This window comes from Triturus cristatus, chromosome 2_1 (genome assembly GCF_964204655.1).
Source record: "Triturus cristatus chromosome 2_1, aTriCri1.1, whole genome shotgun sequence".
Classification (NCBI taxonomy): domain Eukaryota; kingdom Metazoa; phylum Chordata; class Amphibia; order Caudata; family Salamandridae; genus Triturus; species Triturus cristatus.
The window spans coordinates 769556463-769571545 of record NC_140581.1 but is presented as its reverse complement, the minus strand read 5'-3'; the positions used below and the strand labels follow the sequence as shown (position 1 = coordinate 769571545).

General features: G+C 49.8%; 1 protein-coding gene across 1 annotated transcript in view; it reads right to left on the bottom strand.

Moving 5' to 3' along the window:
* Nucleotides 1-15083, bottom strand: part of SLC27A6 (solute carrier family 27 member 6) — a 373836-nt gene that overhangs the window by 230053 nt on the left and 128700 nt on the right. The window lies entirely within an intron of this gene.

The window sequence follows — 15083 nt, the reverse complement described above, 5'->3', positions numbered from 1 at the left end:
AGAGGTGAATGTTGCATTTACCCAGTGTGAGGTGTAGTCCACTAGAACAAACAAACCTTTTTTGTGGACCTAAAAAATCCATTGGGCTAATTATGTCCATGGCGAGTTTGGTCCATGGAATTACAGGTACCTCTACTGGGGATAACGGAACCTTGTGTAATATCTTTGTCTTGTCGCTTCTAGCGCAAGTAATGCATTCCTTTACTTTTAATTCCACCCTAGAATCCAGTTTAGGGAACCAACAGCTGTTCCTTACTTTGCTTTTGGTAATACTTCTCCCCAAGTGGCCCTCATGGGCGAGGTCTATAAATCTGTCCCTTAGTGCCTCGGGTGGAACAATTTTAGTGTTGCGGTATTTCTTGTTTCCGAAAATGGTCAGCTCATTTCTAACCTCCCAAAACTCCTTTAACTCATCCGTGACATTGCAGCATTTTTCCGGCCAACCATTGATAATTAGATTTTTTTAAGACAATCATTTTGGAGTCCTTCTTCATTTCACCATCCCATTCCTCCTTTGTGAAAGAGGGAAGATGGATAGATAGGATGGGAGCATCTAAGGGATCCTCGTTGATGTTGACTTCCAGAGGTGACCTAGATAAAAAATCTGCCACCACATTTTCCTGTCCCGGCAGATACTCGATCCTAAAGCAAAAATTCTCCAGCCCCAGAACCCATTTTGCTATTCTAGGGGACTCACAGTGTACTTTTTTTGATGAGAAAATGTAAGTCAAAGGCTTATGGTCTGTGCGGACCGTGAATTTACTTCCCCAAAGGAAAAATTTGAAATGATTAATGGCCCAGTAACAAGCCTGGGCTTCCCTTTCAATTACGGAATAGTTCCGTTCAGATTGACTGAGAGTGTGGGAGGCGAAGGCAATAATAGTTTCACCCCATTCCCTTTCTGTGAAAGGATGGCCCCTAGACCTTTGTTCGAGGCTTCGGTGCTTAAAATGGTAATCTTTTTATGGTAAAAAGGGCAGAGGTCACGTGAACCTATAATTTCATTCTTTAAATTGATTACAGATTCCAAGTGTTTCTCTTGCCACTTAAACTCTTGTTTGGTCTTCAAAAAGTTCAAAAGTTCACGCAAACAATCGCATTTTTCAGAGAATTTAGGGATAAACTTCGCCATGTACTCAACCAGGCCTAAGAAGGACTTTAGTTCTTCTTTGTTCGTTGGAAAAGGTGCATCTTCCACCGCCTGAATTAAGCTAGGTTTGGGTCTTACTCCTTCGAATGATAGATTGTGCCCCAGGTAATCCACTTCCATTACTTTGACCCTACATTTGTCACGTTTCACAGTCAGTCCCGCTTCGGACAGTCTTGCACATACTTTCCTAAATGCGGAGTCATGCTCTTCTTCAGTAGCCCCATAGACTAAAACATCGTCTTGGAAACCACATACTGTTCAGGATGCCATCCAGAACCTTTTGCATCATTTTTTGGAAGACAGCGGCAGCTGAGGCAAGGCCGAAAGGCATCCTTCTGAACATGTATGTGCCGAAAGGAGAGGAGAAGGCGGTCAAAGGCCTGGACTCCAGGTGGAGTTCAACTTGGTAGTAGGCCATGGACAGGTCTATGACAGAGAAGAATTTGGCTTTTCCCATAGTGCTCAACATTTCGTTGATGTTAGGGAGGGGGAAGCGCTCAATCCAAATATTTTCATTGAGGCTGCGTAAGTCAATGCAAAGGCGGATGCCTTGCCCGTTGGCTTTCGAAGCGATGACGATGGGAGATAACCACTCCGAGGCATCGATTGGTTGTATGACACCTATGTGGCAGAGTTTGTCAAGTTCGTCTTTTAATGGTAGTCTTTAAAGTAAAGGGACTTGGCGAGTTTTGTGCACAACCGGTTTGGCCCCTTGCCTTATCTTTATTTTATGTTGATACCGTTTCAACAACCCAAGATCATCTGAGAAAAGATGTGGGAATTCGTCACATAGGGGACTCTGCAAGTCTATTTCTTTGACCAGAATGACCTGTTCCTTACTATTAGGGTCAAGAATGATGCCAAGCTCCCTCTGATGTTTCCATCCTAGGAGGTTAGAACCTGTGCTCACAAGGTAAACTTTCCCTACTGTGGATCTACCTTTGAAGCATATTTGAGTTTCTACCATGCCTACCAACGGGATAGGATCTTTAGTGTAACCATGTGGTGTAATATCCGGTTTAATAATTGTCATGCCCGATTCCTCTTGAATTTTCCTGTAATCTTCCACATTTAGCAAAGTAAAAGGTGAACATGAGTCTGCAAACATTTCGAAAGATCTGTTGTTGAGTAAGATGCTGCATTTAGGGTACTCCGCGACAAGACTGCCACAAGAACTTTTTACTTGACTAACGAATTTAAGTTGATCCTCGCTACCCTCATTGATGGCTTTGACTTGACTGCCATCTCCATCCCTGCACACTCTTTCTAAATGACCTCTTCTGTTGCACTTCTTGCAGTGTGCGTTACGTGCAGTGCACAAGGGACTGTTGGCTAAGTGGTTATTACTCCCACATCTGTAGCATTTGAGGTCAGAATGTTCTCTTATGAATTTGTTGGGTAGTTCCCCTTTATTTCTGACCTTCACTATGCTTTTGGTGGGAACCTCGACCTGTACTGCGGCCACTACTTCAGAAACTTTTATTTCCTTCATGCACTTTGCAGTGTGTTCAATTGAATGAGCTATAGAGATAGCTTCTTCCAGCGTAGGATTTTTGGAGAACAATTTTTCTTGAATCTTACTGTTGCTCGTACATCTTACTAACTGGTCTCGTATTAAAGAGTCATTGAGATCGCCAAAGTCACACCTTTGGGTTAGGCCTCTCAAGGCCGCAATATAGTTTTTCACAGATTCACTTTTGCCTTGAGCACGATTGAAAAATTTGTGACGTTCTAAGACAACATTTATTTTATCCCCAAAGTGGTTTCCTAACTTGAGCAGGGTGATTTCATATGCATCCAGATCGTCTTCCTCATCAAGCTCTGGTTCAGGCAGGGTCTCGTACACTTTGCGACCATGGACACCCAGATTATGTAAAAGAATGTGCTGCTTCCGTAACGCAGAAAACCTTTCCCCCCCATGGCAATTAAATAAGACTCAAATAGTTTAGTCCATTCCTTCGAATGGATGTCAGGTTCTCCACATTCATTTAAAAATGAGGGGTGTTGACAAATGCCTGGAGTGCCCATGCTAGTAAGGAATAATAGGAAAGGAGAATAAAAGGCCCTGGAAGATGAGAGGAGCACAAAATGGAGAAGCAGGAGGTAAGGTATGCTCCGTAAAACAGTCAAAATGGTAGATGACAACTGGTGGAGGATGTAAGTTTGGCAAATCCTCACCAAGTAGATCCAGCGCAGACTGTTTTGAGAGGAGAATCTGTGATGGAAAAGTAACCGCAAAATATTAAGAAAGGTGCAGGCAACACAGAGCTGGCGTTTCCAAGGAACATGAAAGTGAAACCCAGGAAAAAAGGTCACAGAACACCCAGAAGAGGGAGCAATGCGGTGAACAGCGCTATGGCAGTAAGCGCGCAATATGAGAAGCAAGAAAATGATTTGACCTCACCGTACTAATGAGTCACACGACCTTGTCCAAAACCCCTCCGGCTGACAGTGCTGCACAGACACAGGTACAGCAACCCTGTAAGTGGGCAAGCTGCAAGGAGGTTCCGCCCATTGGTGGCGAAAATTAGCTGGCAATGCTGCACTTCCGCAGGTAAAGCGCCCTTGTGAGGAGGCAAGCTGCGAGAAAATTCCGCCCGCTGGTGGGCGTGAATCTGTGTCCAGGAAGCACGTACTTGAAGGTAGGGACGGCGGGAGAGCCGCCAGAGGAATGCGGAAGCAGCCGCTGATGAGGAGAATACTGCCGCTGAGGAGAAGGTCCACCGTAGGCTTGATTGTAGAGGTGGAACCGCAGCACAACGTGAGGCAAACCACCATATGGACAGGGGAGAAAGCGCTTCTCTGGCAACGGCAAGGCGGAGGTGGTGGCAGAACTCCAAAACAGACCCCAGAGGCGCTCCAACTTCCAACAGAAAGGACACCCAACAGCTGAAAGGAATTGAATACCACCGAAGTCTGCGGGGGAGAGTCCTTCTCAGAATTAAGCCGATGACACGCCAGCAAGCCACGAGGAACTGCGTAGACTCCCTAGACGTGTTCCACCAGAAACTCTTCAGCCGGTGCGAAGCTATAACTGAATTATGCCGATGACACACCAGCAAGCCACGAACAACTGCGTGGGTTCCCTAGATGTGTTCCACCAGTGACTATTCTGCTGGAGCGAAGCTGTCCTCCCAATCTGCATACATGAGAGCCAACAACAAAGGGGGAGAGGACCTGTCCTGCCCCCCACACAGGATCGTCGCCAGTATTGTAATTTAAAAGTGACACGGAAGTAAGATGGAGGAGTCACTTTATTCAGGTCATCCGCTCTCTCTGAAATGGAGGCACCCCGTCAACATTCCAAGGTGAGCTCCCGGACATTCCAACCTAGGATAGGATGGAGGGGTGGACGGAAAATACCAAGGGGGAAAGCAGAGGGGTAAATACAACAGTTTGTTTTTGCTTTTGAGTAGAAGGGAGGGGGATGTGCTGTAATGTAGAACCTCAGTATGACATACTGAGGAGAACGTTGTTGTAGTGGGATTCGACCGGAGTCAGTTACTCCGTGGCTAGCAAAGGTAGAATCACGCCATTAACTGGCGATTCTTAAATAAAGGTTTCAGCTTCAATTCTTGCTGTGGTGGTATCACCTAAACACAAAACATTCTTTTTACCTATTTTGTTCTTGTCAACATTTGTTTTCAAGATAGCAAGAAAACGAATAACTTAAGTGATACTCTGTTTCTATGCCTTCTTAGTACATGTGCTGGGCTATCATTGGACCTTGAAGACACGGAGAGCCATTACCAACTTTATCCTGGAGCCACAAATGGCCTAGGGGGACAGCACAAACACATGAACCAGCAGAATCCAGGAGACTACACCAACAAAGGGCTACTAAAGTGAGGCATTAGGTTTGTACCATTCTGTGGTGGCACAAAGAGCAAAAACAAACATGGCCTGGATTGCGGACCAGAGTAGTTAAAGAAGGTGAGATTATTTCAAGTATTCCACTCATCAATTTCTCAATGAGACTCCCTAAGAATGGTGGGTATGCTTAGACATGGGTCTCGTGCTTGCAGTACCATTGGGCTTAAGCGCCACTTCATTGATAGGCTCTAGTGGAAACTAGTCTGGCGTTAGTTTTGGGTCCTCTTAGTAAAGCCTGAACTATGGCCCTATTTGGATTTCAAGGCAGCATCCACTTCTACTGGTTGTACAAGTATGGTGGTCTTGAACAATCCATGGTACAAACCTATTTTGAAAATGGCAACCTCTGATGCATGGGCTCTACTATAGCAAACAGAAGGACCGTTTAAATAATAGCACTAATCAAGTGGGTACTTGTAGTTTCCCTTTTCTCATTAAGAGTATGAGTTAGCAAAGCTGTTGCCAAAATAGGATGGCTGAAGGTCATGCTCACTTAATATGCCCTGGTAAATAAGTACTGGCAAAACCATAAATATGACTGTATCTGTATTGTTGCAATATTTACTGATTACCAAATATTTTAGAACCATATGTATTAGAAAAGAAGAAGTAGACGTGATATTGCCAATTTAAATCACATGACCTGAGAAAGTGCCTTGGTGAAGCCCAAGCCACTCAATGTACATTTGGAGTGACAACCGAAAGTGTGTATCTATAATGGGGCCAGTGGTAAACTACTTCTAGGAGTGCTACACAAACAATCCAAAGTTATTAAAGAGGTCATGTGGAGCAGATTATTAATAATCCACTGGTGCAGGGTCACCACTTCGTCCACGGGTACTTAACAAGTAAGGAGGAATTGACACTGGAGCGAAGTACAAACCATAGGTCATTTATTAGCATTCATGAATGGGGCCTCGTCCGACAAGCACCATAGAGATACTCAAGGAGAGAGCACACCGAACGATGGTTACATGGGTTTTTATAGCAAAAGTTCACAAACAAGGGACGCCCAGAGATAAATAGAGCGTTGGGAAGAACACACAAATGAGACAATTGGTAAGAATCAACAACCTTGGTGTCTTGTGTAACTGTTGCATTCAAAAGCTGCACAACAAGATAGGCTATCTGTGTAAACTGTATCTAAGGCTTTACCATTGTTTAAAAACCCTGTGCAGACACCAGCTGTTCTTTTGCGCTGACTGTATGTTTACACAGCCTACAATGTCCCAATCTAGATTCTTTACCAAGGTTTATGCAGGTGCGGTGTCAAGGATAGAGCCAGGCTGAAAGCAAGGCAGGGGTGAAAAACAGATGAGGCACAGCTTAATCAAAAAATGAGAGAATCAGATTTTACATTTCAACATCCACACAGTGAATGTTATCACAATCTGTCTCAAAACTCATGCCGACATCTTCAAACAAAGGACTTTTTAGAATGCAAGTTGGTGATTGTTAGTGATTCAGCACTAGGCAAAAAGGTTTGTCCTTTCCTCTTCACCGCATGGTCCCTTTAAAGTTACTGCTTTGTGTTGCTGGCTGTCGAAGCAGGAAGGGTATACCACCAAAATAAATGTGTAAAAGTGAAAGATTACTGCCTACAGACAATGAAAAATTGAGATTACCCGCAGCAGATTATACATTTTAACCTACAACTCAGTGACAAAGTTGATTGAAAAGAGCTTGTCGACGGAGGAGCCTAGCGCGCACCCAAGATGGCCGCGTAGGTGCGAGGCTCCCGAGGACCTCCGCGACCTCCTGCATAAATCCTGACCGAATCCTGTCCTAGATGAGGGGACTGTGTTTGTGAACCCGAGTTGAGGTGACGCCCGTTTTCCGTTTTCAATTCGGACCTCGGACACCGGCGGGAGCACCGATTAAGGTTTGCGGCCTTCTCCACACCGGCCCCCCGTACTGGAGTGGTGGGGCGATCCGGGGCGACAAAGTGAATAACAGCGGCGGGCAAGGCTGGGTGACTCGCGCACCCCGCACTTTCACTTTCGCTTTTGCGCCCTCCTTGCTGCCAGGCGAGGTAGGGTCGCGAGGCGGTGTGCGGTGGTGTGGCCTCGTTGGGGTGCCCTGCCGGCCCGCCGGCTGCGGCCCGTGCTGCGGAGCGGTGGTCGCCCCCCCCCAGAGCCCTTGAACGGGATTGTCTACCCCCCTTTTTGAGGAGATTGGCTCGATTTGGGGACCGCGACCATGGCCACAAAACAAGATGGCGACCGGGCCAAGGTGAAGTCGACCCGTCGTGGCGCGGCCCATCAATCCAACAACATGGACCGCTACACCCTCCAGAAGGGATCTCCAGAGGCGCTGCGTAGGTCCCCTACGGGCCCGACTGATGCTCCTGCTCTGCCCGCGGACCTGACCCTCCGAGACGTCATGGGCGCCATCGCCGAGATGAAGGCCTCGGTGGACCAGCGCTTTGACACTCTGGCGCAGAAGATCGACTCGGTCCTCGTGGATGTGGGCCTCGTGAGAGCCGATCTGTCAAAAACAAATGACCGGGTCGATTCTTTGGCCCACTCTACCTCGGGCCTCACATCTGACGTGGCGGCCCTCCAACAGGAGGTGCGCAGGCTTGGCCAGGCGAGCGCCCTGATGCATCGTCGACTGGAGGATTCCGAGGGTCGGGCCCGGAGAAACAACGTCCGCATTATCGGGGTGCCGGAGGGACGCGAGGCAGAGGCAGCGGATCTGTTTGTGGAGGACTTGGTCCTCACCCATCTCCAGCCTCGGGGGCTGAGTAAATTCTTTGCAGTGGAACGTGCCCACAGGGTCCCCGGGGGTAGGCCTAAGGCCGGAGCCCCTCCGAGGCCTCTCATCGCCCGGATTTTCAATTTTCGGGACAGGGACGCTATCCTGCAGACTTCCAGGCTACAAGGGCCGGTCAGACTTGACAATATGGATGTAAATTTCTATCCTGACTTTACTCCGGCGGTCCAAAAGCAGAGACTGAGCTTTCTCGGTGTCAAACGTCGCCTACGGGACCTGAATCTCAAATATGCGATGCTTTTTCCGGCTAAGCTGAGGGTGGAGGTGGATGGCCGCACGCACTTTTTTGATCGTCCCGAGGCGGCCGGGGACTGGCGGGACACTTTGCCCGGAGATCGGGGCCGGGGGGGTGGGGGGGGAGCGGTTGGTGGGGAGGGCCCGCCGGATCAGGACTGAGGGACTAATGGTAGGCCTTGCTCTGGACTGTGTTATTGTCACCATTGACTGTTAGGGTAAGTTCCCCTCCTGTGGAGGTCGTGTGGGGTCTCTTGGGGGATCTCCCTCCTCCTCTGGGGGACTAGTTAGTTTTCTTTCTATGGGGCGACAGGCACACTGCACTTTGGGGGGGCTGTTTGGGCTCATGCAGGGGTGCAGGGTGGGGGGAGTTCTGTTGGGATGGGTGGGTTGGGGTGGGGTGTGGTTCGTTTCTACCGCAAGGCAAACCCTTTATTGTATTGGTGTTTTTGAGATGCTCTCGGGGGGACAAATGATGGCTTCTGTAAGTGATGGGGGGTAGGGACCTGACTTTGTTGTCCTGGAACGTTAACGGACTGGGTGACAGGATTAAGCGGGGTGTGGTCCTGCAATATCTGAAACGGATTTCGCCTGATGTGGTTTTTTTGCAGGAGACACACCTCATTGGTAACTCCTTTTGTGCCATGAATCGACGTGGCTATCGTTTGGTGGCCCACTCGGGCTTCACATCAGGCTCACGAGGGGTGGGCATTATGGTCAAGACCTCGCTCCCGCTAGAAATAGACGAGGTGCGCCATGATGAGAGGGGACGCTACACTGTCTTGGTGGGGAGAATGGAGGGCAAAGTAGTCGTCTTTGTCTCAGTGTACGTCCCACCGGGGTTACAGTCCACCACCTTTGCGGACCTGGGACGCCTCCTGCTTGACCTTTCGGGGGGGCTTCTGGTGGTTGGGGGGGGGACTTCAATGCGGTGGCCTCTGGGACTATGGATCGCTATCCCCCTAGGGACCTCCCCCGGGCACAAGCGTGGCTGTCTGGCCTTTTGGACACACTGGGATTGGTGGACTGTTGGCGTCTAAAGCATCCCACTCAGCTGCAATACACCTTCCATTCGGGGGCCCATGGTAGCCTTTCGCGGCTTGATCATGTCCTTGTCCCTGCGGCCTATGCCGGGAGAGTGGGGGAGGTGCGCCATCTGGCGCGGGGTATTTCAGATCATTCCCCACTCCTGTTGCACGTTGATGTCTTCCCGAGGGGGGAGGGCAGGGTAGCTCCAATCAATGCCTGGTACCTGCGCGACCCCACTATTCGTGCTGGCTTGATTAAATCCTTGCAACGGTATTTTGAGGAGAATGTGGGGTCTGTCCCGTCGGCCATCTCCCTGTGGGAGGCTTTCAAGACAGTGCTTAGAGGGGAGGCTCTCTCCTTTATTTCCCATGCCCGGAGGCGCGCACAGGAGGAGGTGACCCGGGTGGAGGCCGAAATTACTGAACTGGAGGGTGATCTGGGGAGTGGGGTGACTGACGCTGCGCTGCACGTTCTACACCTTAAGCAGGCGGCCTATAGGTCCCTTGTCACGGAGGCGGCCAGGGGCCTCAGCAGAGAGCAACAGGGGCGATTGTATGATGTGGGTGATAAGGCTGGCAAGTTGATTGCGTGGTTGGATAAGAAGGAGAGAGCTAGTCGTGTGGTCCCGCTGATTGAGAGAATGGATGGTGTACGTGTTACTGAGCCGGAAGGCATTGTCTCCTGCTTCGCGGATTATTTCCGCGAGGTATATTCCCCGGTTTCTCCCTGCCCGGAGGAGGATTCCCATGCCCTGCTGCGTGACATCGCGCTGCCCTCCCTCTCAATGGAGGACAGGGAGCTGATGGATGCCGCCCCCACCTCGGACGAAATTGCCCTCGCCATCCGCTCGGTCGCTTCTGGCAAGGCCATGGGCCCGAACGGCATTCCTATCGAGTTGTATAAACTGCGACCGGATGTACTGGCACCCCACCTCCGCGCAATGTTCCTTGCGGCCCACTCGCGGGGATCCCTCCCGCCGGACCAGCGTCTGGCTACCATCGTGGTTATCCACAAGGAGGGGAGACCGCGAGACCGAGTTACATCCTACCGGCCTATCTCGCTCTTGAACGCGGAGCCTAAAATCCTCGCCAAGGTGCTCGCCAACCGGCTGGTCGGCGTGGTGGGCGATTTGGTCCACCAAGACCAGTCCGGCTTTATTCCCCATCGCAATACGGCCCTTAATCTGCGGCGCTTGCACGGGGTGCTCGCGCGTGTTCCGTTCGTGCGGGAGCCGGCCATCTTGGCGTCCTTGGACGCCACCATGGCGTTCGACACGCTTGAATGGCCCTACATCTGGGCGATGCTGGCGAAATTCGGATTTGGCCCGGGATTCATCAGTTGGGTCAAATTGTTATACTCGGACCCATTGGCACAGGTGGTGGTGAATGGTCGAGTCTCGGCCCCATTAGTGCTGGGACGGGGCACGCGACAGGGTTGTCCCCTGTCGCCGCTCCTTTTTGCACTGGCCTTGGAACCCTTGGCGGAGTGGCTGCGGTGGCACCCTTCTATCCGAGGTCTCCATTGGACCCCCGAGTATGAGGACCGCGTGTCCCTCTACGCTGACGATATCCTTTTGTACTTAGCCTCCCCGCGCAAATCACTGATTGTCCTGGTCGATGTTCTGCGCTCCTTCGGCCGTAATTCAGGCCTTGTCATCAACTGGGCTAAATCCTGTGTCTATGTGCTTTCCGGGGAGGCTCCTGTCCTCCCTCGGGGCTGTCCGATCCAGATTGCCTCGCAGGGATTTCGATACCTGGGGGTCTATATTACGCTGGACCCGGTGGCCCGCTACGAGCGAAATTTGCTTCCCCCCCCTCCAGCGCCTGAAGGAGGACGTCGCGCGCTGGCGGCGCTTGCCGCTTTCGCCGCTCGGCCGGGCGGCATTGTTCAAGATGATGTCACTGCCGCGCTTTCTGTACGCTCTTCAGAACACTATGGACTTGGTCCCGGCGCGCTACTTCCGTGAGGTGGAAAGCTTACAGCGCCGTCTGTTTTGGGACGGGAGGCCGCGTATAGCCCTGGCAAAATTGACGCTCCCGTGGTACGACGGAGGGATTGCCCTCCCGGATATTAAGCGGTATTACTGGGCCTCCCAGTTAGCTGCAATTAATCACGGCTTCTATGGGCCCGCCCTAAACCCGGCATTTGAAATGGACAAAATGCTCCTGCCCGGTGGCGACTACAATCGAGCGCTCTACACCAGCGTGCCAGATTCCCGCTTGACGGGACCCACGCGTGTCATGGTGCGAGTATGGCACGCGGCTAATGCAGCTATGGGATGGAAGGACCGTTTGACCCGGGCGTCACCGTTGTATGCGTCGGAGAGGCTGGGCTCTTTGTGGACCTCGAAGGGCTTCGAGAGGTGGGACATGATAGGCATCAGTACAGTGGGAGATCTCTGGACGAGGGGAGGATTCAAAACATTCGAGACGCTGCAGGCGGAGTTTCAGCTGCAGGGCAGTGAATACTTTCGCTACCTGCAGGTCCGTCACGCACTGGGTTCCGTCTTCCCAGACGTGGCCTCCATCCCGGAGTCCTCCCCCCTGGAGGATAGAGTGCTAGATGGCCACGTTCCGGACAGCACGATCTCCCTCATTTACAAGAAATTGATAAATGACCGCTCGGGCTTACTGACTGGCCTCCGCGAGGCTTGGGTTGCCGATGGGCTGGAGTTGGACGACGAGGACTGGATTTCCGCGGTGGCATCTCCGAAGGAGGTGGCCATCCCGGCTCGCCTTCGCTTCGTCCAGCTTAAGATACTCCACCGGGTGTATATGACGGAGCCAAGGCTTCTGCGTATGGGCTATGCCGAGGATGGATTGTGTAAGCGTGGGTGTGGTGCTTTGGCGACTTTTTTGCACATTCTGTGGGAATGTCCGAGGGTGGAGCGATTCTGGCGTGGTGTGCATGAGGTCCTGCGAGCGGTTACACATGTCGCGCTGTTGCCTGAAGCGAGGAGATGCTTGCTGAATGTGTGGGAACCGACCGATTACTCTGTTCCGCAGACGCGATGGGTGACTCTGGGATATATGATAGCTAAACGTGACATTGCTCAACTGTGGGGATCCCAGAGGCCCCCGGCGGTGTCGGCCTGGAAAGAACACATGGATTGGTGCATGTTCCGAGAAAAGGTGGTGTATGTGGCGCGGGGTAAGCCTGGGGCATGGGTGAAGATATGGGGCCCCTGGAACGCCTACCGCGGGGGTATTTGCGAGCCGCCGTTGTTGCCTCCCGCTTCACCAGCTCCATCCCCCTAGTTGACCCCCTCCCTCAGCCCCGGGCACATTGTTCTCCCAGTCCCGGATCTGTTTCCCTTCCCCTCTCTGGATTTCTTTGGATGGTTGGGGTCCCCCACTGGAGGAGCACGTGTTGTTATTTTTGATCGCGGGTTGCCTTGCGGGTGTGGTTTTATGTTGTTGTGTTGTATAAAACGAAACCGTATTGTGGGCTCAGAGTCATGTGGCCCACGTTGTTGATACCTCCTGCTTTATCGTCTCTGCAAAGCCAAGTGCCTCATTGTATGTATGTCATTTGCTTCTGTCACTTTAGCGGCCGGCCGGAAGGTTGTAGGCCCATACCTGTATATATTTGAGATTGCAATAAACGGTTTCAAAAAAAAAAAAAAAAAAGAAAAGAGCTTGTCTTATGTCTTGGGAAGTCTGGGAAGGTAATCAGCGGTCCAAAGGGTAAGGGTGGGAATCTTAGTTGTGATACTGAGATTATAACAATTATTCATATAATTTCCCCCATACTTTGAAAGTAAATCTGAGTGAACAATCTAAAGTCATTCCTACCAAAGTAGCAGGGTCAATGAACACTACAACCTGCACAAAAACTGGACTGTGCGATCAGATGCTAAAACCATAGATTTTGCATTTACTCCCTACATCATATGTAAGGTTGAGGGTGATCAGTGTGGATTCTATTGCATACTATTCTCATTAAACATGCTACTTACTTGGGGGTCACAACAAGCTTGTCCAGACGTAGGGGAAGTACTGTTCCAGTGTTGCGTTCGGTTAACAGGCATCGGTCTAGTGCTGTGTTGACATTAGTATGACTTTGCATCGCTCTCGGGTGCTGGTACCAGTAGTATGGCGGTTTCTAACATTCCCTGCCGTGGTTATAACAGGATTTAGATTGCAGATCTAATATGACAATTTGGAAAAACCTCAATTTCCACAGAAGGCACATACTGTGGAAGATGGCTTTTATTATTTACTGAGAGGAATGTCGGTCATCAGGACAAAATACAAGGACTTGACCTCCTTTCAAATGGGGATCTTTCTTTTTCTCTTAATGAGTTGTAGAGCAGGTTTGAGATGCAGCGATAATTTCACCAATAAATGACTGGGATCTTGATGAACTGATTGCAGATCTGCACGGCCATCTATGTATTGCATAAACAGGAGTGCAAATTGAAGATGTTTTCCAGACTAAGTCTCATGAGTCAGCATGAAGTCAACTATATATTAATCATTATATTTAACACAAAGTCAAAGAGTGAATTACATTTTGCACCAATAAGGGCACTGTTTCCCAACTCAAAATACGTTTTCTGTGCTGGACTGCTAGATATTCAGAGATTTCATTTAAAGGTTGAAATTATGCCTAACTCTGCCAGCAAAAGAGGTCACTCCTGAATAAATGGAGGTCAGCTGCCACAAAGACTAGTGATTTGACAAACGATCAGCACACTTTCAAGACTGAGACAATCTGTTCACACATGCCATGTACCATACCTCAACTTTTAAAAACCATTTGTGGGTTGCTGGGTGGTTGAAATTCAGATTTTCTGCCCACTAAGTGTCTCATTACAGCATGAGCATAGCCCACAGAAGAGGTATTCCTATTTCTAATACCCAAGGTCCTTGACGACTACTCATAGCAGGAGTCATTACACGGACTACATGCCTGTCTTCTTAGCAGGTTCAATTTAGGAGTGAAAGTGTATGGTAAGGTTCTTACTGCCATCTTGACCTATTGCACGCTTAGGTGCTACACAGGAAATGCATTAATGAGGTTGTGGACTTGAGGAAGAAATCCCGATCTGGGAACGGTACAGACTGGATTTGCTATTAAAACCCAGTCAAAATTAAAACCTAAAAAGGTCAAAATCTTCACACTGTGTTTGGGAGATAAAGGGGGGGAGGGAGCAAGCCGACACGAGACCACCTTCTGTGTGCGAAAAAGGCCGCTTTATTGAAACAGGTGCATATCACAATTTCAACCCTTGGCAACTGCCTTCTAAAACTAAAACCTCACTATACACGAATTTCCTGACCCCTTGTTCCTCCCCCCACCCCTATGATCCCCACACCAGATCCCCCAACCCACAAAATCCAACATAACCTTCCATAACCATAATCTTACCCAATCCTACACAATGTAGCATTTCCAAATCCTAATCTCCCCTGACCCTAATCCCTACCTGCCTTTGTGCTACTGTAACTAACCAACCTCTAATCTAAACTTATCCTACCTGGTTACCCTTTCCCTGCTCCTGCTCATAAACTACCAACATATAAAAAAAAACTACAGCCAATCCCGGCCAACTGTCAACCACCTACAAAAAACCTAACTAGGTCCACGGTCCCAGCCACCAGGTCACCAAACCTAAAATGGTGGTTGGGGAAGCGCAAAAATCGCCTAAATACCCCTTGGGCTGCAAATACAAATATTGGGCTACAATTGGGCTAGTCCCAAATGTAGCCCAAAAAATATACAAAATGGCTGCTCGCCGGCTAGCCCCCCCCCCCCCCTTCCCAATCTGCCCGGGGGGCAGACCTCACCGTGCTCGGCTGCCCCCCCAAGATCCCATTAGGGAATTATGTGTCACTACCACCTCTATATGACCCAAGTTTACTTTTATCACCTCCAACAGAAAAATATATTTTAAGGATGGAAATCATTAACAGTGTGAGTGTGGGTAAGACTCTGACGCTCATTTTGCTATTGCTGCGTGTTAATTAAAACATTTTTAGTAGTGTCGACAGTCAAGGGGGAAGATTTTTCATTTGTT